The following is a 25,113-nucleotide window of genomic DNA, read 5'->3' on the forward strand; positions in this document are numbered from 1 at the left end:
GCACTATTGACTAAAGAGAAAGTACTACGTCATGGAACCCATTCAAAAGTGACAGAAGCCATATCACTAGATAAAAGGGGTATATATATATATGAGCCCCTAGCGCCACCGGAGCATCACTTTACATGATGCTCCGGTGGCGCTATGCCCTGCGCTGTATTTACCAGGTGGCGTTAAGATACTTTTTGTGGCTTAACAACACATTGTAAGTACGGCCCCTTCACATGCAGCACTTTGTGTGGAAGGGGCATGCAATGGTTGTTGCTGTGGGCATGCCACAGCAACACCCATTGCATATTGACGCTGCCTCAGATTTGCGTATTTTTTGTAAACCTGAAGCAGCGGCAAAGTTTAACGCCGCCCTAAGGGTGGCGTTAGCAAGGTGCAATGAGGAGGAATACTTTTATTCCTCCCTCGTTTTTTTGCTTTTTCAATGTGTGTTGCATTCTGCAGCACTCATAGAGAGAGCAAAATGCCAGAAATGATTGTTTATGCGTGGGAAGGTGTCACCAATTCCCAATCAATCTTCAGAGGTAGAGGAACGGCCAATAACATGTTTAATAGAAACTCCTCAAAGGACCTCTACTCACAGCCACCAGCACAGTACAGTCATATACAAAACTGAAGGGCTAAAGTGTAACTTGGCAAGAACCGAAGCCGGAGATTCAGAAGAATATTCCTAGCAAACATAAACGGCACTAGGCAATATGAACACAACTGGGTCAGAAGGCACCATACAAGATGATATGTAAATCCAGACAAAACCACAAAACAAAGCAGAAGGGCAAGATCAAACGGCACAAATAAAACAATCTACTGCTTCTAAAGGTAGCTCAAATTAGTGATCCCCCCATTCTTCCAGCTGCTACCTCTCAATCAGGCAATATGCTTCTCAAAGGATAAAGGCAAGGGAAAACCGATCCATTTCATTATCAACATCAGGAGCCCATAATAGGAGATATGAAAAGAATAGTGTTTGAAAAGCTGCCCGTGAGTGATTTGTAGCACAGCATACATGTCCTCCCTTAAGAAAAGTAGAAGTAGCAGTTCATAAAACAGCCAGAGCCCCAGAACCAGAGCTTTTAGATGAGTGAATATTGATTTCCTAGACATATTCCTCTCTGAACTGCACCACAGACAACAGGAAGGATGCACACAGGTGGACCAGGAGAAAAGGAAAAAGAATAGAGAGTTAGTAAAAACCTGAAAAAATCATAAAGAGAGTTACATAGGGGTCTGCCATCAGGGTTTACTTAACCCCCTTCACTACTTAAAGCACAAAGGATCAGTTTGTAAGACAAGTTAGCAGAAGATTTAAGCGATGGCAATTCAGAACATGAGCAGCTCGAGGCAATGTATTCTTAAGCCCTAACTAAAGTGAGAAAATGGACCTTCCTTCAGCCCATGTTACCTATATGGATGTCCTACCTAATTGTATGACAGAGAAGAAAGAAATGGAGCTACCTACTCATATTAAACTGGATGTAGCTCAGAATAATGCGGTTGAAATATCAGTCTGCACAAATATTGCATCCATAATATCAATTAACACTATATAAGTATATGTGGGGAAGTCTAGATTTATTATTCTTTACTTCACATCTACCTACTGGTGGATGTACTGGTAGTCTATTTTGTGGATGGAATATTATTGCAGGACAATATTTGTATCACAATATTGCGAAGCACCCACCCATTAAATCTATGTCAAAACCTAAACCATATCCCACAAACTGGACTCTGGAATTTAGTATGCAGCCCTTCACAAGATATGAAGGTCATTACCCAGAAACATCAGTCTTAGGACCCAGGGTGCTGCTGTTAAAACTGCTTATATGGTGACAGAGTTTGCTGCGCTACCGAGGAAATGCTGCTGCCATGAGCTCAATCATGGATCCATTTCCAGGACTTCACATTAAAAACATATTTTTTTGGCACAAAAGAAATTGCCATAAAAAAGCATAAATAAAACATTAATGTGGTACATTAACATAAAATCACAAATGAAAATAAACAATCAACATTAAAAGACAATGATAAAAAAATCCAACATAGCCATCACTGAACACCGCCCTCAGTTGCTATTATCAAAGACCAGAGAAAGAGAACAAGACAAATTGCATCTAGTCATCCATCAATTTTCTGGACCTCGCCGTTACTTTAAGAAAAGCGCGGACATGAAGCTCATTTAAAAATTTGCAAGAACTTCAAAACATCCCTACACTTACATAGACTAAAAGGTTTTAAAATTGGCTTTATAAATAAGGTAAAATACAATTTATAAAATTGGCAGGAAAACATAAAGTGCATTATGGACTAATCAGATATTCCGTCACAGGGACAAGCCGGTGCCGGGGACTTCCAAGAGCCACCAACATCTGGAAAGTTCAAAAGCTGCACTAACCTACCGGCCCTAAAAGGAAACAATAAGGACCTCTTCCAATGAGTGAGCGGGAATGCAAAATAATATACAGACTCCCCAGGTGCAAAAAAAGGTGAGATACTCTCTGACCGTGATTTTTTTTTGTTTCGTAATTCTTTATTGAAAAATGGAAAAATGGAAATAGCATCTTACTCAACAATATAGTGTAGCATAATGAGCTTCCTTCATTGGTACACCCAAAGCATTGGCAATATCCATAAACCTTAGCAGAGAAATACAATGCCACAGATTGCAAAAACGTAATAGTGTATTCATGTACCTATACTTGTCGGGGCCCTAGGCATATGTCAAATCAGGGAAAGGAAAATTACCATAAGATGTCAGGGCTGACCGCATGTAGAGGGGCAGGACGAGGAACAGCGCTAGCATTTGTATCTTCAGGGAGCCCAAGAAACCCCTATTTTGCTGACTCGGTGAGGGACCCTTGCTGGTCGGTGGATATCGCAAAGGGGTCACAACGGTGCAACGAAGGGGGTGGGTGTGGTAGAGGACAATATCTATCACTCAGAGCTCTTATCTTATTACGGGAAGAGAGGAAATGGTTATGCAGCAGATGAAGAGAGGAGAGGGATAGAGAGTAAGATACCTGGAAGAAAAGAAAAGGGGGGGAGAGAAGAGGGTCGGGAGGTGGAAGAAAAAATAAGTGAACAGGGAATAGAGGGAGGGAGGAAAAGGAGAGAGATGCAAAGGAGAGAAGGAAGAAGAAGAAGAGGGATACAGAAGGGGAGGAGAGAAAAGAGAAGAAAGGGCAGAGAGAGGAAAAGAAAAAGAGAGAAGAAGAAAGAGAAAGAGAGACTGACAGTGATTTGACTAGATTTGATATGTAACCTCTGGGAGCGACAGAGCTCTAGGAAGTGGCGCTTTACAGACATCTTAAAGCGAGTGGTGCATCAAAAAAATCTTGCATATTTAGTGTTTAAAATTGTTACGCACTTAAGCCAGCCAGGGGATTCATAAGCCCTTGTCCAGCTTGAGGCTGTCTGAGATAATGTCTTCTTCAAGCTAGCCTTCTTGTTGGCCAACATATTGACCCAAAGTAATAGGGGTGCTAATTTAACTTTATCAGAAATATACTGAAGTCTGAGCTCTAAATGTATAATAAAACGTGTACTTGTGGGGCGCAAACACAAAATCTGTCTACAGATGTGATTTTCCTCAATCTGGAAAGCAGTAAATTCAGATAGCCCTACACTCCAGCTCAATAAAGTGCTGCTGGAGCACACTGGGTGTCAAAAATATTCGAAAAAAGGGAAACAGTCCCCCTATCAGCTGCTTGTGGCAAATTAAATATGGCACCTGCCGCTCTACTCATCTTCAATCGTGAGTGTTTGATCTGCAGCTTCCATGAACCAGAATGACCAAAAACAACCTTCAATTAGTTAAAATCATTTACAGTCCAGAGTATGCCCCTTTACCCTTATGGTGGAAAACTGGACCTTCCCTGGGCCACACACCATTATGTGTGATTTCACATAGTTTGTGGCCAGATTTAAATCGATCATAAAGGATGCAAAAGAATTCACCAGCAGATGAAGAGTCCTGGTGTACGTGCCATGAGTACCCATTATCTGCGTGAAGCAGTGGCAGTACTGGTACTTGGGAAATCCTCGGGATGTCGCAAGTGGATTTAGCCAGGGTAGGACACGGATTATTAATATAGATAATAAAAAGCAAGGGGGTCAAATACACCCTTGTCGCACTCCATGGGCTTTTGGAAATGAGTCTGAAAATTCACCCAACTGGCCATACCTAACCTTCGCTCCCATATTCTCGAGTAACGTGTGCAGAAAGTTAACCAATGTCGACTCCTCTCCATAGTCTGGCAACAAGAGCCATAATTTAGATCTCTTAATGCCATCAAAGGTGGTGGACAGGTCCATAATGACAGGTACAGCGGACACCACTTGGCTATCTTATATTTACCAATAATCAGGCTCAAGTTTAAACACTGTTCCATTATACCCAGCCCATGGTGAAATCCAAACTTGAAGGGACACAAGATGTTGTTAGAATGTGCCCAAAGCTTCAAATGGTTGAAAATTATGCATCTGCTCCTGGCTTGGCTGGAAAGGAAGGAAATGGAAGCAAGGTGGGTAGATCAGGTTGTGACATCAGAGGGAGCTAGGGTTTTCTCGAATGAAGAAATTGCGGAGGCCTTTGCCAGCTACTATTGGGCTTTATACCAGGCACATCCATTACAGGATGCACATCGGATTAAGGAATAGCTACAAGATATAGTGATCTCAGTCTTAAATGCAGAGGCTCGGATGGTTTTAGTCGGGGACATCACCCTGGTGGAGATTAAAACAGCCATGACAAATGTTCTCAGGGAAAGCCCTGGGCCCTAATGGGTTCCCAGCAGAGCATTTCAAAAGACTTGGAGATCTCTTAGCCCCCTATCTCCTTAATATGTTCCTTGAGGCGAGAAGCCAAGGTGCACTCCCTTTGGACTTGAGGAAAGCAGAGATAGTGGTAATCCATAAAGAAGGACGGCCTAAAGCGTCTTGTGCATCATATAGACCAATTTCCCTTCTAAATGTAGAGGTGAAAGTGTTGGCCACAGTTCTAGCAACGTGCCTCCAGGGTGTTATCACCCCTCCAGTTCATAGGGACAAATGCGTCTTCATTCCGGGACGGTCCACAAGATATAATTTGAGGCGCACACATAACTGGATACATGTCATCCTGCAACGCCCAGATCCACACATATTTTTGGCTCTGGATGCTGAAAAGCATTCGATGCGGTGCACTGGCCCTTCTTGGAGGTTACCTTAAAGAGATTTGGAGTGGGCCCCAGATATCGGGAGTGGGTGAGGCTGCTCTACTGTAATCCGGTGTGTATGAAACATAGTCAAATAGTAGGAAAGAATCTAAAGCTCATTCATTAACAATGAATCTATAAATCAGTCATTGGAAATGCAATTTAATTACATCATGAAATAATTCATACTTACTTCTGCCAACTCCAAGGGCAATCAAATACATTTATATCCAATGTAAAATCAAACTGAAAACCCATTAACACTTTACAACGGAATTTTTTTATTATCGACAGAATTTTTTTTTAAATTAACATATGCACAAGTTTTCCACTCATCTCCGAAATTGTAACTATTGTGGTCAACTTCAAAGTGAATGACTTAAATGCACACAAAAAAGAGATGGTTGCTATCACATCTCTAATCCTCTTTGTTTGCTAGCCTTAATAGTGCTGAGATGTTTTCAAAAATCCTTATAGGTCAACTCTCTTTTCTTTGCAACCCCTCTAGACAAAACAAGGTTGAAGCATTCCGGCCCTTTCCCTTTTGGGCCTCTTCAGGACTAAGGGAGAGATAAAAACCTAATAAATTTAAACAATGTGCATTACTCGACTTGAAACAAATAAAGACATTTTTTGACTCCCTTCACCGTGACGAATCATGTCTAAAACCCTTAGTCCTCCATGGTGCCTCTGAACACAATCTTACTCTAGTCTTATTGGTCAGCATGCTGTATGATGCCAGCTAAGTTTATAAAATTAGTGGAGCCCATTAGTTGTGTGTTATCCTTTATCTTATAATGTGCTCTTAGATAATTATTCAAAGCAGTCAAAATATATGCGAAAACCAAATTATCCAGCATATATAGACCCAGTGTGTACCCATACCTTTAGGACTCAACAGATGCCCAAACAATGACTTTACTTATCTGAAATTGAATACAATATATGCATTAATCAAACGTCTAATCAATATCTTTATATGACATACGGCTGTCCTTCAGCCTGATAGAGACTTACTTGTCTTTTTATGTATCTGTGAATGATCTAAGGCAATGCTTAATTTGTAAATAAAAAGGTGCCACTGCCCAAAGCCCTCCTCTTAAACATGTGGCTACTGCAGTTAGATGTGCGAGCACAGAATACTGAGACAGCGTAATCCTGAAGCCAACACAGGCCTCTTCCATAGATTTAATGCCACTCCTTCAGCTCACTCTTGCAGCTTTCTACTTTCTCCCTTTGTGGTGCTTTTTCGTTTTTCTCTTCCTCCGTCCCTCCCATATGTGTCTTTTGCTCGCAGCAAATGCTTGAGGCAGAAGACTAAGCGTCGGCCCTCAAAAATAAGTGCTGGTGCTCAGCACCGGAAACAACAAGCACAAATTAAGCACTGATCTAAGGCACTTCATCCAGCTGCCGAGGTGCTTGTGATGCTCCCTCGCGTGTGGTTCGAGCACGTTCTGCCAGTTCGTCAAATTTGAGGTGGCCATTTTAGAAAGGGATTTATACCTTTAACTGACCATGTACGGCGGCCATAATAACTGCAAAGACCCTAAGTTTTAAGCGCGGATTTCTTTAAAGGGGTTATCTTTAACACTTGAATGTACAACGTTTTTGTATTTTGAAGTGTGGCAACCAAGTTCTTAACGTGTCCCATCTCGAAATGCCAACATTTTTTTTGTTTATAATGAAAATATTTGTTGGGATTTTATTATGTTTTCTCTTTTGTATTTGGTTGTGTCCCACTCAGTTTATCATCTCGGGCTGGTGGTGGCTAAGAGGGATGTAACCCGTCTTTGAGGATCGGAGTTAGACCCCATGGTGGACACCTGGAGAAGAGGGATGGATGGATTAATGATGGCAAAAAAGGTAACATATGCAAACAGAGGCTGCCCACGAACGTTTGGGAGGGTCTAGTGGCCCTGGATGGCGTACCATTCATTACATGTATAGGGATTTATAGACTATGGATCCACCTGAGTTAAATGCAGACTGTAAAATACAGACTTTTGCGGGGCAGAGGGACTGGGACCCAAATAATGTGGGAAAGAGACCAATTAAAGACATGCATGAGGATATGTTTATGTGTCTGTGGGGTGTTTGGGGGGGGTGGGGGGTTGGGGAGACTACTGTTGTTGTTTTTCCTCAACACTGGTACTGCTGTAAAGTGCAGTTCTGTATACTTTCTCTGGATTTGGTAGGCACCTGTTGAAAATCCAATAAAAAGAGTTTTAAAAAAAAGAAAATTACTTGCCCCATAACCTTGACTGTGCTATAAATGAGAGAAATTAGGAGACAGCATTTCGGTGACATACACTCCCCCTTTTTAAAGATAGGAGCTAGTATGAAGAGCGACTATGAGGTGGGGATTTTGTACTTAACCACATGAGTGCATGTGTCTGACACTAGTCGACACACGCACACCCTCCATGATGTGGGTCACAACCAGTGGCCGACGCCAGGGAGGGATCCCCCCGCCCAAAACGTGGAAAAACTTCAGCATCTCCCTGTCCCCCTCCCACCAATCTGTGACATCAGCGCACAGTGATACACGCTGATGTCACAGTTTGCCCGCCGGCGCAATGGAGTTGACGAGGTAAGTGTACTCTCTTTATGGGGGCATATTTTTTTAAAATATATATGTGGTTTGCCTTGGGGTCGCTATCGGCCCCAGGAAAAGCACACATGTATAAAAAAAAAGTGATGTGGAGAGAGACACACTCTCTCTCTCTCTCTGTATATATATATATATATACACACACACACACACACATAAATATATATATATATAAATATATATATATAGAGAGAGAGAGAGACAGAGAAGTCTCTCTCTGGATATATATCATTTTTTTTACATGTGCTGTTTTCCGGGAGCTAGGATCGGCCTCCAGGGAAACAACTATATATCTCTGTGTCCCAACTTGCTTTTTCGCTGTATCATACTGAAGCAAAGCTCTGGGAAATCGAAATCGACTGAGGTGGAGCTGCCATTTAGTAAACGTTTCAGGCTGTGCATGGATACCGAGCGCCCATGGGCCACTGCTTCATTAGGCAAGCAGCCACAGAATTTTACTTCATTTACTTCAGGAAATCATGGACTTCCTTATGGCCTGCTTGACACCTATATCCACCGTCAGAATGTGGTAGGTGTTCTGTTCGATTAACATGCATTAAAGTCCCCACACTGCACATACTAGTGAACAGAACATATGCCACATTGTCACAGAGTACCTTGTGTGGCAAAATGTTAAAGGCATGACTGAATTCTGAAGTGCTTGTTAGGGAATTTATGTATGCTACACAAGGACTACCATGATTGCCAACGAGAACCAGTAAGTGTAATAAGTCAAACAAATGTTCTGTAGTACATATTCACCAACATTTCCTGTGTGGCAAAATGTTAAAAGCATGACTGAATTCTGAAGTGCTTGTCAGGGAACTTATGTATGCTACACAAGGACCACCATGATTGCCAACAAGAACCAGAGTAAGGGTAATAAGTTAAACATATGTCCTGTTGGACATATTCCCCAACATTTTTTCTTGTTTGAAAGCGTGACTTTTTACTTTAGAGACCTTAGGATGTATTCACAATCATGTCTCCCTTAGTTTCAATGGTAGATATGCTCGCTCATTTCGTGGAAAAGGCCTCACAAGGCATACTCTGACACCCCCAACTTGCATCCACAAACTGGAAGCAGTTGGATTTAGCACAGTAAGTGAACTGATGGCACATGAAAGACATGTTTCCTTGAGCTTCAAGTAGCTAATGGCGGAAGGCATTAGTAGAGGTTCACTTGGCAATTATACAGCATTAGTCAGGACTCTGATGAGTACAGAGACATGAACTGGTAAGTAAAGCTTATGGTATGTGTGCTTTCAGGGGATGTTGGACAGTTAGAAGGGAGACAGAAAAGGCAGTAAAGATGCACATTATTTACACCTATGGATTCAAACCCATTGGTGCCACCCCAGCACTGAAGAACAATGACACGTATGGGCCAGTGTTTGACCTGCTTGCCATGATCATCCTCCATCAGAACTTAGTAGATATTCAATTTGCTGTATGATAAGTACATTACAGTCACAGCACTGAACGTAATGTTGGCTGTGACATATGCTAAGTTCTCACGAACTACCCTGTGTGCCAAACACTACCCTTTTTCATGGTCTATGACCCTCTCCTTATGGAACATTGTGAAAATTCCCCAGCAAGTCTGCCTTAGTTTCAAAGGTAGATATGCTTGTTCAGTCTGAAGGATAGGCCTCCCAAGGCATATTCCAGCACCCCCAACTTGCAAACACAAACTGGAAGGAGTTGGGTTTAGCACAGTGAGGGCGCTAAAGGGGCATGAAAAACATATATTCTGGAGCCTCAGGTGGCTGTCATGGGAGTCATCAGCAAAGGTTCCTTATGCATGCCTTCGGTAATGTTCAGGAATAAGGAGGCGGTTACTTGACAGGTGGTAAAATGAAATCAAACACATTCTGTACTCTGGCGTATGAATGTGATGGGCCCTCGTCTGAGAGCAGTAAGTTGATGTGAATGCAGTGACTGGTTGGCCGGCGTTATGAAAGTGATGTTTGTTGTGGGTGAATGGCGTATGAATGGACCATAAAGCGGTTGGTGCCTTGAAGTGGCTTTATGGCTCACCTTCAGAAGGCCTAGTTTCAATAGTCAGATACTTTGATAAGTATTCATGCTCTGAAACCATAATTTCTGGAGGTGCTAAAACCAACCAGTGTGAGTGGTAGATTAACTTTAACATAGTAGTACCAGGGCATTCCAAGGGTTCAGGACTTGCGGTGGCTCTCACCAGTTTTCTTTTGCCCAGAATCCCCTTGAAATCACAAGCTTTGCTTAAAAACATATTTCCCTTGCATTTCAGTGAGGGGAAGTCCTGTAATCTGCAGGCAGCCACACATTTTCTGCCACCCAGTATTCCCGTAAGTCTCCAGAGGAAAACCTTGCCTCAGTTGTGTGGGTGGGCAAGTGACAGCACCAGGGAAGTACCGAAAACGGATTGTGGAGACATCAAAATTACCTTTCACAAAACAGCCTGGTTTTGTAAAACAATTAACTGTGTATTTGGTCCTGGGCTTGACGGTCATGTAGGGAAACCTACCAATCCCAGACATTTCTGAAAACTAGACTACTGGGGCAGTCCAGGAAGTGTGGTGCGTTTGGATTCCACAAAGTTTTCTTACCCAGAATACCTTGCAAAGGTGAAACGTTGATTAAAAACACTATTTTTTCTTGCTTTTTCTTCATGTAAACTACAGGAATTATTCCCCACTTGTCCTGATAAAAACACAACCCCACTTGTGTGCCTGTGCCTAGTGCCTGCGTCAGGAATAGATCACTCCAGGGTCAACAGTAGCCAGGGTCAACAGTAGCCCTCATGCAAGGACTACTATTGACCAATGTGAGATCCATTCCTGTTGCGGGCACTAGGCCTGTCCAATGCGAGGAAAAAGTGTTTTTCAGCCAAATGTTCAGGTTTGCAAAGGATTCTGGGAGACAGAAACCAGTGAGAGCCCCACAAGTCACCCCATCCTGGATTCCCCTCGGTGTCTAGTTTTAAAAAATGCACTGGTTTGGTAGGTATCCCTAGGTGATGGCTGAGCTAGAGGCCAAAATCCACAGCTAGCCCCTTTGCAAAAAACACATTTGTTTCCACTGGAAAAATGTGATGTGTCATGTTGTGTTTTGTGGCATTTCCTGCTGTGGGCACTAGGCCTGCCGATACAAGTGAGGTGCCATTTTTATTGGGAGACTTGGGGGAATGCTGAGTGGAAGGAAGTTTGTAGTTCCCCTCAGATCCCTAAACTTTGCAGCACCAAAAGGTAAGGAAAAAGTGTTCTTTAGCCAAATTTTCGAGTTTGCAAAGGATTCTGGGAGACAGAACCCAGAGAGAGCCCCACAAGTCACCACATCCTGGACTCCCCTAGGTGTCTAGTTTTCAAACATGCACGTTTGGTAAGTTTCCTTTGGTGCCAGCTGAGCTAGAGGCCAAAATCCACAGCTAGGCACTTTGCAAAAAACACATCCGTTTTCATTGGAAAAATGTGATGTGTCCAAGTTGTGTTTTGGGTCATTTCCTGTCACTGGCACTAGGCCTACCCACACAAGTGAAGTACCATTTGTATTGGGAGACTTAGGGGAATGCTGGGTGGAAGAAAGTTTGTGGCTTCCCTCAGATCCCTGAATCTTGCAGCACCGAAAAATGAGGAAAAGTGTTTTTTTGGCCAAATTTTCAGGTTTGCAAAGGATTCTGGGAGACAGAACCCAGTGACAGCCCCACAAGTCACCACACCCTGGATTCCCCTAGGTGTCTTGTTTTAAAAAATGCACAGGTTTGGTAAGTTTCCCAAGGTGCCAGCTGAGCTAGGGGCCAAAGTCCACAGCTAAGCACTTTGCAAAAAACACATCCGTTTTCATTGGAAAAATGTGATGTGTCCACATTGTGTTTTGGGGTATCTCCTGTCGTGGGCACTAGGTCTATCCATACATTGAGGTGCCATTTTTATCGGGCGACTCGGGGGAACACAGAATAGAAGAGCAAGTGTTATTGCCAATTGTCTTTCTCTACATTTTTGCCTTCCAAATGTCAGACAGTGTGTAAGAAAGAAGTCATTTTGGGAAATGCCCTGTACTTCACATGCTAGTATGGCGACTCCCAGATTGAGAGATGTGCAAATAACCACTGTTTCTAAACTCCTTATCTTGTGCCCATTTTGGAAATACATAGGTTGCCTTGGTACCTATTTTTCACTCTTTATATTTTACCAAAGTAATTGCTGTATACTGGGTACACAATGTAAACTCATTGCAAGGTGCAGCTCATTTATTGGCTCTGAGTAGCTTGGGTTCTTGATGAACCTACAAGACCTATATAGCCCCACAGCCAGGGGAGTCCAGCAAACATAGTGGTATATTTATTTCCAAAATCTATCATAGTTGGCAACATTTTACGGAAGAAAACAATCAGAAAGGGCTGTTTTTTTCAACTAAATATCAATTTTGTTTTATTTCAACTGTTACTTCCTATGGGAAAATCTTGAAGGATCTACACAAATGACCCCTTGCTGAGTTCAGAATTTTGTTTACTTTTCAGAAATGTTTAGCTGTCTGGGATCCAGCTTTGGTTTCACACCCATTTCTGTCTATAACCGGAAGGAGGCTGAAAGCACAAAAATAGTAATATTAGGGTATGTAAAATGCCAAAACTGTGTTGAAAAATGTGGTTTTCTGATTCAAGTCTGCCTGTTCCTGAAAGTTGGGAAGATGGTGATGTTAGCACCATGAACCCTTTGTTGATGCTATTTGAAGGGAAAAACACAGATGCTTTCTTCTGCAGCCCTTTCCCCATTGAACAAAAAAAAAAAAAAATGTTTTGCTGTATTTTGGCAAATTTCCTGGTCTCCTCCAGGGGAACCCACAAACTCTCGGTTCCCTTACAATCCCCAGAATGTTGGGAAAAAAGGACACAAATTTGGTGTGGATAGCTTATGTGGACAAAAGGTTATGGGGGCCCATGCGCAAACTATCCCAAATAGCCAAAAAGGGCTCAGCACAGGGAGGGGGCAGCAGCTAAGGGGTTAAGGAGTTATTAAACTCATTTGTAATCAATAGCCCCCATAGATCTATGTTGCACTTTATTATATTCATGGGGACCCCATCCAGCTTCAGGGCTTTGCCATTCGGACTTCGGTTATTAATAGTCAGAACTTCCTGCAGTGTAATTGTCAAAGCTGAAGAAAGAGACCATTTTCTCCTCAGTTCGTCTCTTAAGCACCAGTCATCCACCACGTGGTAAATTGTCCTTAACTGCATAACCCAAGCTGCACCCGGAACACTGCAAAATCAATGGAGGTTGAGTTGTGATTGCCTTTGTTTAAGCTTATTGACAGTGTCCCAGGAGAGCCTACCGTTCTTGGAATTTGCCGCACTTTCTGGGAGTTCCCAATCACTCTTACACAGCTCTTACTTTCTGGATTTCAAAGTGTTTTCTATATTGTGCGAGCCTCACACACCGCAATGGGGTGTTTCCAGATTATGGAAATGGCCTCCCTTACCTTATGACTAGAATCAGAACAGTGGGTAGCGAACCACCATGGGTTTATCTGCCTATTCCTGACTGGCTGTAAAAGTAAGTGCTTTATATTTGAGTTAAGGGAGACAAAGTTGGCTAACATTTCATGCCCCATTACATCAGACAAACAAACTAAAAAAACATAGTAAGCTCGGACTTTAAGAGTGTAGCAAAGGTGTCCCCTTGGGTCTTTCAAATGCCATAAGAGTTTTAAACCATCACTGGTGTGCTGTCAAATAGGTGTTGCCTTCTCAAGGGAGGTACTTTTGAGCAGTGAAAAAGGACCTACTGCATACAAGACATTATGTTCAACCCGTTCAGTCACTAATATGGCCCATGTTACCATGTCTATATTAAACAATTAAACAAGATCAAGTATCATGCTTGGCAAGGTACCTGCTTAACTCCATTCCAGTATAATCAAGTTTCATCCTAAGGAATCATGTGCTATCTGCACCATGTGCCTTAAGGTTGATTCCCAGCTAGACGCTGAAGTCCCCAAAAAGGAGATAATTAGGTTGTGACATACCCTTAGCACTTACTGTTCTCAGAACGGCAAGGAAGGCAAATAAATGCTTGTAATTGATACATACAGAGTTTTGAAAATCATTATAAAAGTTAATTTATACAAAAACAAAAAATACTAAAGCAATCCTTTTTACACAAAGCAATGTAGGCTGAGCTATCCGTTTGAAGGACTGAAAGTTCCACTTTCAGGTTTAAATTAATCCATACTGACAAATCCCTTCTGCCTACCACGTACAGAACAAGAATAGCATTCAAAACCAGGGCAAGAGAGACTAGTAGTGTCCCAGGTTTCTTGCAGTCACAATGTCATATTTAGCAACTAATTTTAGCCAGGTGGGATTATTAATCTTATTTTTTAGTCCGTAAACATTCCAGCTCAATATGGTGAAGCCTCCAGCCCGATTGCTGCTCGCGGACCCTTTAAACCCATCCTGTCATCCAGACTATCATCAGACTCAGGCTGAGTGGGGGAAAGAACTAAGTTACCGTCAATGATTCCATTATCAAGTCAATCCACACTATTATAACGATTGGAGAGTGGTATAGATGCATGAACCTCCGAATTAGCACAGTGACCAGCTCATCCTTCCTCAGCGAAGGATGGAGCTTTAGGAGCAGAAAGGTATTCCAACTGGTTATGAGCACAAGGGATCAGGGATGTAGGGCCTATATGAGAGCTTTGTGGCTGCCTGTGCACAATATGTGGTCTATAGAAAAAGCCAAGTGGAACAGATATATATTTCCCCTCATCCCCTTCCCAGTCAAGGGACCAAAAACAAGACACTGTACTAAAAAATATCTAAAATTAACAATGGCACAATCACTCACAGCTACTACTAGACCTGGCCCTCTCCAACCTACTCTGGATGTCAACAAGATGTCGCTGGCAAATGAAAAAAGAAACCGCCTGTGGTGTACTAGCAAGTTCAGAACTTTATTACTTAACCCCTCGTGGGACTCTGTCCGTTCCCTATGCAATGGGGTACTCCAATCATAATAGCCACATAGGGGCACAATGCAGGTGGGAGATTAATTTTGGAGTCAGTTGCAATAGGAGGCAACTCAACATGCAAATCTCTCTCCGAACCTGGGTTTATAAAATCATCACTTCCCCGCCAGGTTCGCACTAGACCAGCCAGCTGCATTGGGTCACAGCCCAGAAGGGAGTTTATCCCCAGCCTATGTGGCGATCAAGCTATAAGTAGACAGAGTAGAGGCAGACCCTACAGGTGCAATGGAAGTGGGTGTGATCCCAGAGCTACAAGATAAGAGCAGAGGAATAGAGACAGGGTTGCAGAGAATTGTCCTTTGACTAGCGGAGTCTTCATAACTGCATTTATTACATAAAAAAGTAATTTTTATTCAATCACTTTAAGACGATCAACAAGAGGGAAAGCTTCCTGCTGCTTCAGAGGTACCCTCTTCAACCACATCTGCCTGGGGTGCAAAGTAGGATCCCTGTAAAGTTGTCAGTCTGGTGAGGGCAGTAGGTAAATGGGAAACTGAAAGTAATTGAGAATGAGTTATAGGGAAGTTCAGGAGTGGTTGCAGGAATAGTTGTTAGTCCTGAGGTTGATACCGGGTAACTGGTAAAATCTGAAGTTCTGGGGAATTTGCACAAGCATCCCCAATGGCACCCATGTACCCCTTGCCTGAGTTAACCTGACAATATCTTTGATCCTTTACCAATACACACTGAGTCTCTACCAGTGGAGCACTAGTGGAGTTTATTTCCAAAATAAGCTATGACAGGCCAAAAGTGAACCACATGGAGCCCAGGCAGTGATGAAGGTTCCAAGCTTCAAGGTCTTGAATCCTTGCTCTCAGGAGGGCCCACTCACATGAACACAAAGATATATCCCTGAGAAGAGAGTGATGGGATCCTCTGGGCTCAATAAGGTCTTCAACACCTCCTTTCATGGGGATGCTTGAAAAGGGATTTCATCACATGGAAACAAGTTTTTCATATGGAGAAATTGAGAAAAATATAACTGGACAATCACATATTTAAATTAACCGTACATCTGTGGATATCCTGCTCTATGGACAAGTTAGATCTGAAAGGGGTACACCATCGACATTATGAAAGTCACAGGCTTCCCTGGAGCAGGCCTATAGGGTTTTCAATTAAAAAAATTATGGAACTATGTGACTGACAGGAGCACACTGCAGCAATGTTGACTTGCACATTTAGCGTGAATCAGATTATAAGTACCCCGTGTCTCTCACAGAACATGGCAGGTACTGCTATATCCTTGAATGCTCTTTACAAAAAGAAGATGAAAAATATGGTGCCTGCTTATAATTCTGCCACGTGTGCAGGTAACTCAGCCAAAAAGAAAAAATAATCTTAATACACTGATATACCTTTCCCACTGTGATTAAAACAATGTTTGTTGTCAGATAATGCGATACATGAATGAAAGGGATTAAATGAATGTATGGATGAATGAGTGAAAAAAGGGAGATCGAAGTCCATCTAGGAAGTCTCAAGACAAGGAACGATTTCACCCAGTACCACACTGTACCCCCAACTCCCAGGTTGGCAAGTCATTATAAAAGTATCACAACGGAGTCCCTATCAAATGCTGCTGAAAGATCAAGAAGAATCAGCTCTGCATTTTTACCTTGATCCAGGGACATCTTACAATGGTCAGATATCGCTAATAGAGCTGTCTCCTAACTTTGGTTGGACCGAAATCCTGATTGATTGGGATTCAACAACTTGTCCTCCTCTGGATATTTGGACACCTAGATATTAAACAATTTTTACAACATTTTGATGAAGGCTGGCAACAGGGAGATGGGCCTATAGTTACTAAAGCTTAGTGTCTAAAGAGAGCTTCTTGAGCAAAGGGATCATCTTGGCTCCATTCCACATAGCAAGCACAGTGTGGAAAAACAAGAGAGGATAAATACTGTACAACTGTGTAATAGTGAAAGTTAGTGACTCTGGACCTGATTCAGAGTTTGGCGGGCAGCCCATCAAGGTGTCACAGGCATTATCTACGCCACCAGCACCGGACTACGACCCACCAAAAGTCTCCAGATTTATTGCAAAATGCACACAGAGGGCATTCTTAGAGATGCCCCCTGTATTTTACCCAAACCTTTAGGTGCAGGACCGACCAGTCTATGCCAGCCTGTCACTAATAGACAATTTTCTGAGTCCATGTGGTGAGTGCCTTTGTGCTCTCTCGGGTCAGAAACAAAGACAGCTCTCGATGGAGGTGCTTCACATCTCTCCCATGCAAGAACTGTAACACTTGGTGGTAAGCCTTAAAGGCTTAGACCTCTTGGTACAGTGCCCCAGGACACTCCCGTTAGTAGAGATGCTTGCCCCCCTGGACCAAGCCCCACTTTTGGCGGCAGGTCCGGTGGGAAAACTAGGAAAAACAAGGAGGAGTGACCACTCCAACTGGGACCACCTCTAAGGTGTCCAGAGCTGAAGTGATCCTTGCAGAATACTCCATCTTGGTTTGGAGGAGAGGGAACAATAGGGATAGGAATGTGCCTCTCTCCCTAAAGGGAGTGGGCACAGGAAGGTTGTAGCCACCCTCAGGGACAGTAGCCATTGGCATCTGTCCTCTGAACCCTGTAATGCCCCTAAATCTAGTATTTAGGGCACCCCTGGACCTTACTCATCAGGTTCCTGGTCCCCTCTAGAAGAAATAAGAAGGACTACTAAGCCGACCTCAGTAGTGAAGACTCCAGACGACAACTGACTTGGCCCCAACCCTACCGGCCTATCTACAGCTTCAAAGACACCTGCTTCAAGAAGGCGATTCATCCTGCAGGACCAGTGACCTCTACAAATCCCCAGATGATTGCCTGCCCAGCAGAGGACCAAGAACTCCTGAGGACAGCATCCCGGTTCAGAAGAAATCACCAGAAGGACTCCAGAACTGCCCTGGGTCCGCACACCCTGTCTACTCTGCCCCCAGTGCCCAAAGCCCGTGTCCAGGTGGGCCCACTGGTCCAGAGAAGGTCTCCAGGTGATTCTGATCTCAAGTCCACCCTGGGTTGACCCTTCCTGGCCAACACAACAACGCCTACAGCCTGAATCCGGAGGACACCCCTGACTGCAACCGGGTTCCTGATACCCCAGGGGACCCCTGCACTTGCAGCACCCTGGCCATGGGGGAATCCATCTGACAGTCCAGCAACGTCCAGCAGGCATCTCTCCTACCTGCCCAGCCTTTGGTTTCCCAGAACTGACCGCTTGGACCCAGCCTGCAGCATTTTTTTGTTTCATCCCGGGGTCCCCCCTTTGAAAAGCATTGGGTGCCCAGCTCTGTGTTTGCACCCTGCACCCGGCTGCCCCTGTGCCACTGAGGGTGTGTGTTTGTTGTGAACCTGTACCCCCCCCCCGGTGCTGACGAAAACCACCCAGGCCTGTGTCCTAAAACCGCAAGTACTTACCTGCAATTTCTTTTCTACTAAGTCCACCCTGTCCTCATAGGATTCCACTGCAAACCCGACACCAACTGTGACCTCAGCACCCGGCCGGCCCCATGTTGCTGGTGGTGCACTTTTGGGGTGAAATTGAACTTTGACCTGTGGACATCCTAACCTCTGAAGACTGGAATCCTAAGTCATGTATTTACCTGTTTTCTGTGCTAACACTCCCCCGCCTCAGGACTCTATTAACTCATATGAAAAATTGCACTGTCAACTTTTGAAATTGGAAAGTGTTACTTACCTGTAAACTGCTTTACCTACAAAAACAAAAACAAGTATATTTGATACATATGCTTGATAACTATTGACAACTGTACTTACCTGCATCAAAGTTCTTCTGGTTCTAGTAATAAAGTAACAAAATATATTTTTGCTATATGAAAACAATTGGCTTAGAGATAGTCATTGAGTGTGTGCCTCATTTCTTGACTGTGTGTGTACAACAAATGGTTTGCACTACCCTCTGATAAGCCTAACTGCTCGACCACACTACTACAAAAGAAAGCATTAGTATTATCTACTTTAGCCTATTTTAAGTCTCTGGGGAACCCCTCGAATCTGTGCACAATATACCTCATTTTGGTGTAGTATATACAGTGCCACCTTCCTACATATGGGGCCAGATGTAGAAAACTTCCAAATTGCGACTTGCAATTTGCGAGTCCCAGCGACTCACAAATTGCAACTCGCAATTTGGAATGCAGAAAGGTGTCTCAGACACCTTCTGCGAGTCGCTATGGGGTCGCAAAGACCCACGTCATTAATATTAATGAGGTGGGTCGCAATTTGCGACCCCATAGCGATTCAGGGCACTCACGGGGATGGTGACCTGCTGGGAACAGCAGACCACCATGTCCGTGACTGCTTTTAAATAAAGCAGTTTTTATTTTTTCAAAGTGCAACCCGTTTTCCTTAAAGGAAAACGAGCTGCACTTTGAAAAAAAAAACCGAAACCTTTTGTTTCGGTATTTTTCAGGGCAGGTAGTGGTCCATTGGACCACTGCCTGCTCTGAAAAATTATTTTTTGTCCCAGACACAAAGGGGAAGGGGCCCCATGGGGTCCCCTTCCCGTTTGTGCCTGGGTTACCATCCACTTCAAGTGGATGGTAACTGCGCTTTAATTTGCGACCGCAATCGCGGTAGCAAATGAAAATGCATACCACTGCGACTCGCAAATAGGAAGGGAACACCCCTTCCTATTTGCGACTCGGAAATGCATTTTGCGAGTCGGTTCCGACTCGCAAAATGCATTTCAACATAGCAAAGACGCATTAGCGACTCGCAAACGGCGATTTTCGCCATTTGCGAGTCGCAATGTGTTTGCTACATCTGGCCCGAAGTTCTTAGTGTATGTGCTGAGGCAGCTCCTTTGAAGTGCAATTGTGCTAGGTGACAGCTCGCCCCTCCCGTCAGGTCAGGATGACCCATCCTGCCAACTCCCAGTCTGCCTTTGTGATACTGTCTGTGAAGAATACACAAAGGCCAACTACACCTAGTCATGTGACCCAGGATTCAGGCTGCTGAGATTAAGGGCCAGATGTAGTAAGATATGATTTTGTGAATTGGAAATTGCGAGCCGGTGCGACTTGCAATTTCCGAGTCACAAAATCATATGCAGAATGGTGTCTCAGACACCTTCTGCGAATCGCGAGGGGGTCGCAAAGACCCACCTCATTAATAAGAATGAGGTGGGTCGCAATTTGTGACCCCCTTGCGATTCCCTGCACTCACAGGGATGGTGGGCTGCTGGAGACAGCAGACCTCCATGTCTGTGACTGCTTTTTTAATAAAGCAGTTTTTTTTTTTTGTATTGCAGCCCGTTTTCCTTAAAGGAAAACGAGTTGCAATACAAAAGAAAAAATGAAACCATTTGGTTTCGTTTTTTTAGAGTAGGCAGTGGTTCATTGGACCACTGCCTGCTCTGAAAAAATATTTATGGCGACATTCACAAAGGGGAAGGGGTCCCCTGGGGACCACTTCCCTTTTGTGAATGAGTTAGCACATACTTGACATGGGTGCTAACTGCGAATTGCTTTGCGACCGCGAACACCCCTACCTACTTGTGAGTCGCATTCCCATTTTGCGAGTCGGAACCGACTCACAAAATGGGATTGTGCATTGCGCTGCGCATTTTGCAAACTGCGAATTTCGCAGTTTGCACCATGTGTAGGAAAGTACCATCTTGCCTGGCATGTTACCCCCATATTTCACTGTATATATGTTGTTTTAGTTGTATGTGTCACTGGGACCCTGCCAGCCAGGGCCCCAGTGCTCATAAGTGTGCTCTGTATGTGTTACCTGTGTTATGACTAACTGTCTCAATGAGGCTCTGCTAACCAGAACCTCAGTGGTTATGCTCTCTCATTTCTTTCCAAATTGTCACTAACAGGCTAGTGACCAATTTCACCAATTTACATTGGCATACTGGAACACCCTTATAATTCCCTAGTATATGGTACTGTGGTACCCAGGGTATTGGGGTTCCAGGAGATCCCTATGGGCTGCAGCATTTCTTTTGCCACCCATAGGGAGCTCTGACAATTCTTACACAGGCCTGCCATTGCAGCCTGAGTGAAATAACATCCACGTTATTTCACAGCCATTTACCACTGCACTTAAGTAACTTATAAGTCACCTATATGTCTAACCTTTACCTGGTAAAGGTTGGGTGCTAAATCACTTAGGATATGGGCACCCTGGCACTAGCCAAAGTGCCCCCACATTGTTCAGGGCAAATTCCCCAGACTTTGTGAGTGCGGGGACACCATTACACGCGTGCACTATACATATGTCACGACATATGTATAGCATCACAGTGGTAACTCCGAACATGGCCATGTAACATGTCTAAGATCATGGAATTGTCACCCCAATGCCATTCTGCCATTGGGGAGACAATTCCATGATCCCCCGAGTCTCTAGCACAGACCCGGATACTGCCAAACTACCTTTCCCGGGGTTTCACTGCAGCTGCTGCTGCTGCCAACCCCTCAGACAGGTTTCTGCCCTCCTGGGGTCCAGCCAGGCTTGGCCCAGGAAGGCAGAACAAAGGACTTCCTCAGAGAGAGGGTGTTACACCCTCTCCCTTTGGAAAAAGGTGTCAGGGCTGGGGAGGAGTAGCCTCCCCCAGCCTCTGGAAATGCTTTCATGGGCACAGATGGAGCCCATTTCTGCATAAGCCAGTCTACACCGGTTCAGGGATCCCCCAGCCCTGCTCTGGCACGAAACTGGACAAAGGAAAGGGGAGTGACCACTCCCCCGACCTGCACCTCCCCTGGGAGGTGCCCAGAGCTCCTCCAGTGTGCTCCAGACCTCTGTCATCTTGGAAACAGAGGTGCTGCTGGCACAGTGGAAATGAAAAAAGGGAGTCCAGCCAGTTGACTTCCTTAGAATGCCGAATTTATGAGATAGTTGTGAGAACTCCAAACCGTAAGGCCTGGACCCTAAGCCTCCCAATAATTATAGTACTAGATCGATTATAGGTGAGTTCCCACATCAAAAATTACTAATAATGAGCACAATGCTTCAGTAGTTGTTTATTACATAGAAGACATCAGTTCCATAGGTTTATAGTCCAGTTAATTAATGATAATCTTGAAGCTGAGATTAAGTTCCAAGGATCAGCAACATTAATAGTCCAATCAACTAATATCAAGGTTGGAGAAAAATCAAGTGACAATATTCGATGGAAGAACAGCCAACACGTGTTTCGCCCCTTTAGCGGGTAGGCGGGGGCTTTCTCAAGGCTGTAGAAAATATATATGGACAATGTAAGTCACATACCGAACAAGAATATTACCAGATTGAAAGCATGCTTTCCGTGCATGTCATGCAAGGCATGTTGTGCTCCCTCTCGGTGAAACCTACAGATATAACAGTGTAGTCCATAGCAGACTCCCCAGTGTGAGCCAAGGGCTAAAGTCATAAGAAGAATATTATTAAAGTGAAGCCATAGATGAGATTGAAAGAGTACATTTTACTGCTCTTTTAGTTTATGGGAAAACAAAAAGAAAGATAAAATTGTTATAGTCCTATCTTAATGGTGAGTAAAAGAATGCATGCTGGCACTCGCGTGATGTGAATACATGCTTAGGAAGGATGCATATGGGCAAATACTATTAAAAACATCCTGTGAAGAATATTAATGTAAAGGAAATAGAAAACATTAAGGGATTGATAACATACCCAGTTCAGAGCATAATGAAAAACTTCTGACATCAATTGTCACAATTATGGATAGAAATCTAAACATGAAAGCAGGTTTTGAAAACTCTCATTTACAAACAATATTTGCTAAATAACACAAGTAACTGAAAACACCCTGATGTTTATGATGTCAAGATTACCCCCTTTAGCCATGTCACAGATATTGTAAACCAACAATGTTGGATTGAATATGAGTCAAATGGAAAATAGGAAAATATCATGATGTAACAAATAAATATGAGCGACATGCTCGTGATTCGCTTTGTCACCATAAGCCTTCAAATCCCCTTTTTTTTTTTTTTTTTTATCCATGCCACAGATTTGTAAACCAGCAATATTAGGTTATATAAAATATCAAAAGAAACAAGAGAAAATATAATCATATGACAAATAAATATGAGCGACATGCTCGTAATTAGCTTTACCACAAAAAGCCTTTTACTCATAAGATAATGCTCTCCGTCTAACGAGCCAGAAACATTAGTAAAGTTAAGTAATTTGGCTAAGTGAATGATTTCCAAGTTTTCAGTAAATAAGTAAACTGTGGATAAAAGGAAATATTTATACCTAAAGATGCGGTAAGCAAAGGAAATACTGGCGAAAGATCACCGGCGCGTCCTGCGTTCAATCGCTAAGACGCCGTCTGGCTGCAATGCGGTTTACATAACAGAACGTCCCTTTTCTGTTTCGAAAGCAACGAGACAGAGAAGGGACACGGCGTGCGACGTGCAATAAAACGGTGGTGGCCATATTGGAAGAGGTCGAGGCTGCAACTAACAATAAGTCCCACAGGACAGAAGTATGGAAAACAGTGTAGGAAGATAGGAAAAAAATTTAAGAACATGTGCTACAAGAAGGAGTAGTAAGAAAGTGGAAAAAAGCCTTAGGGAAAAGAGTACAGAAAACATTATTAGGGGAAAGAACGTAGTTAGGGGAAAAAATGGGAAACAATTTGTGAGAAGAGTTTTTTGAAAAAGATTGCTTGAGAGGAAATTTTGGCAGAAGTAAGTTCAAAGCTCAATAAAGAGACGGTGAGCTAATATAGGGAAGAGATAGACATGGGAACGGGGATGATCAGAAAGTAATCAGAAAATGGAAACATACCACAAGAGGAGTCATGAAAATTATACTTACTATAGTGTGATCATAAAGGATAAAAAAATTAAAGAACTAACCAGATAAGGAGAAATAGAAGCCAAAGAAGAAACAAATTAAAGCAAATTAAAGCTGCTGCTGGCACACTGGACTGCTCTGATCCTTCTGATAGGCTCTTACCTGTGTTGCTAGCCTATCCTCCTTCCTAGGTAGCCAAACCTCCTTTTCTGGCTATTTAGGGTCTCTGCTTTGGGAATTTTTTAGATAACGAATGCAAGAGCTCATCAGAGTTCCTCTGCATCTCTCTCTTCACCTTCTGCCAAGGAATCGACCGCTGACTGCTCTGGAAGCCTGCAAAACTGCAACAAAGTAGCAAAGACGACTACTGCGACCTTGTAACGCTGATCTGGCCGCCTTCTCGACTGTTTTCCTGGTGGTGCATGCTGTGGGGGTAGTCTGCCTCCTCTTTGCACTAGAAGCTCCGAAGAAATCTCCCGTGGGTCGACGGAATCTTCCCCCTGCAACCGCAGGCACCAAAAGACTGCATCACCGGTCCTCTGAGTCCCCTCTCAGCACGACGAGCGTGGTCCCTGGAACTCAGCAACTCTGTCCAAGTGACCCCCACAGTCCAGTGACTCTTCAGTCCAAGTTTGGTGGAGGTAAGTCCTTGCCTCCCCATGCTAGACTGCATTGCTGGGTACCACGTGATTTGCAGCTGCTCCGGCTCCTGTGCACTCTTCCAGGATTTCCTTTGTGCACAGCCAAGCCTGGGTCCCCGACACTCTAACCTGCAGTGCACGACCTCCTGGGTTGTCCTCCGGCGTCGTGGGACCTTCTTTTGTGACTTAGGGTGAGCTCCGGTTCACTCTTCTTCGTAGTGCCTGTTCCGGCACTTCTGCGGGTGCTGATTGCTTCTGAGTGGGCTCCTTGTCTTGCTGGGCGCCCCCTCTGTCTCCTCACGCAATTGGCGACATCCTGGTCCCTCCTGGGCCACAGCAGCATCCAAAAACCCTAACCGCGACCCTTGCAGCTAGCAAGGCTTGTTAGCGGTCTTTCTGCACGGAAACACCTCTGCAAGCTTCTTCACAACGTGGGACATCCATCCTCCAAAGGGGAAGTTCCTAGTCCTCTTCGTTCTTGCAGAATCCACAGCTTCTACCATCCGGTGGCAGCTTCTTTGCACCCACAGCTGGCATTTCCTGGGCATCTGCCCACTCCCGACTTGATCGTGACTTTTGGACTTGGTCCCCTTGTTCCACAGGTACTCTCGTCTGGAAATCCATTGTTGTTGCATTGCTGGTGTTGGTCTTCCTTGCAGAATCCCCCTATCACGACTTCTGTGCTCTCTGGGGAACTTAGGTGCACTTTGCACCCACTTTTCAGGGTCTTGGGGTGGGCTATTTTTCTAACCCTCACTGTTTTCTTACAGTCCCAGCAACCCTCTACAAGCTCACATAGGTTTGGGGTCCATTTGTGGTTCGCATTCCACTTCTAGAGTATATGGTTTGTGTTGCCCCTATACCTAT

At 43.9% G+C, this 25,113-nt stretch overlaps 1 protein-coding gene across 3 annotated transcripts in view; it reads right to left on the reverse strand.

Annotated features, from left to right (window-relative positions):
* The window catches only part of LOC138280126 (NFX1-type zinc finger-containing protein 1-like), a 1,298,750-nt gene that overhangs the window by 370,323 nt on the left and 903,314 nt on the right, over window positions 1–25,113 (reverse strand). The gene's annotated exons all lie outside the window — the stretch shown is intronic.

This window comes from Pleurodeles waltl, chromosome 2_2 (genome assembly GCF_031143425.1).
Source record: "Pleurodeles waltl isolate 20211129_DDA chromosome 2_2, aPleWal1.hap1.20221129, whole genome shotgun sequence".
NCBI lineage: Eukaryota > Metazoa > Chordata > Amphibia > Caudata > Salamandridae > Pleurodeles > Pleurodeles waltl.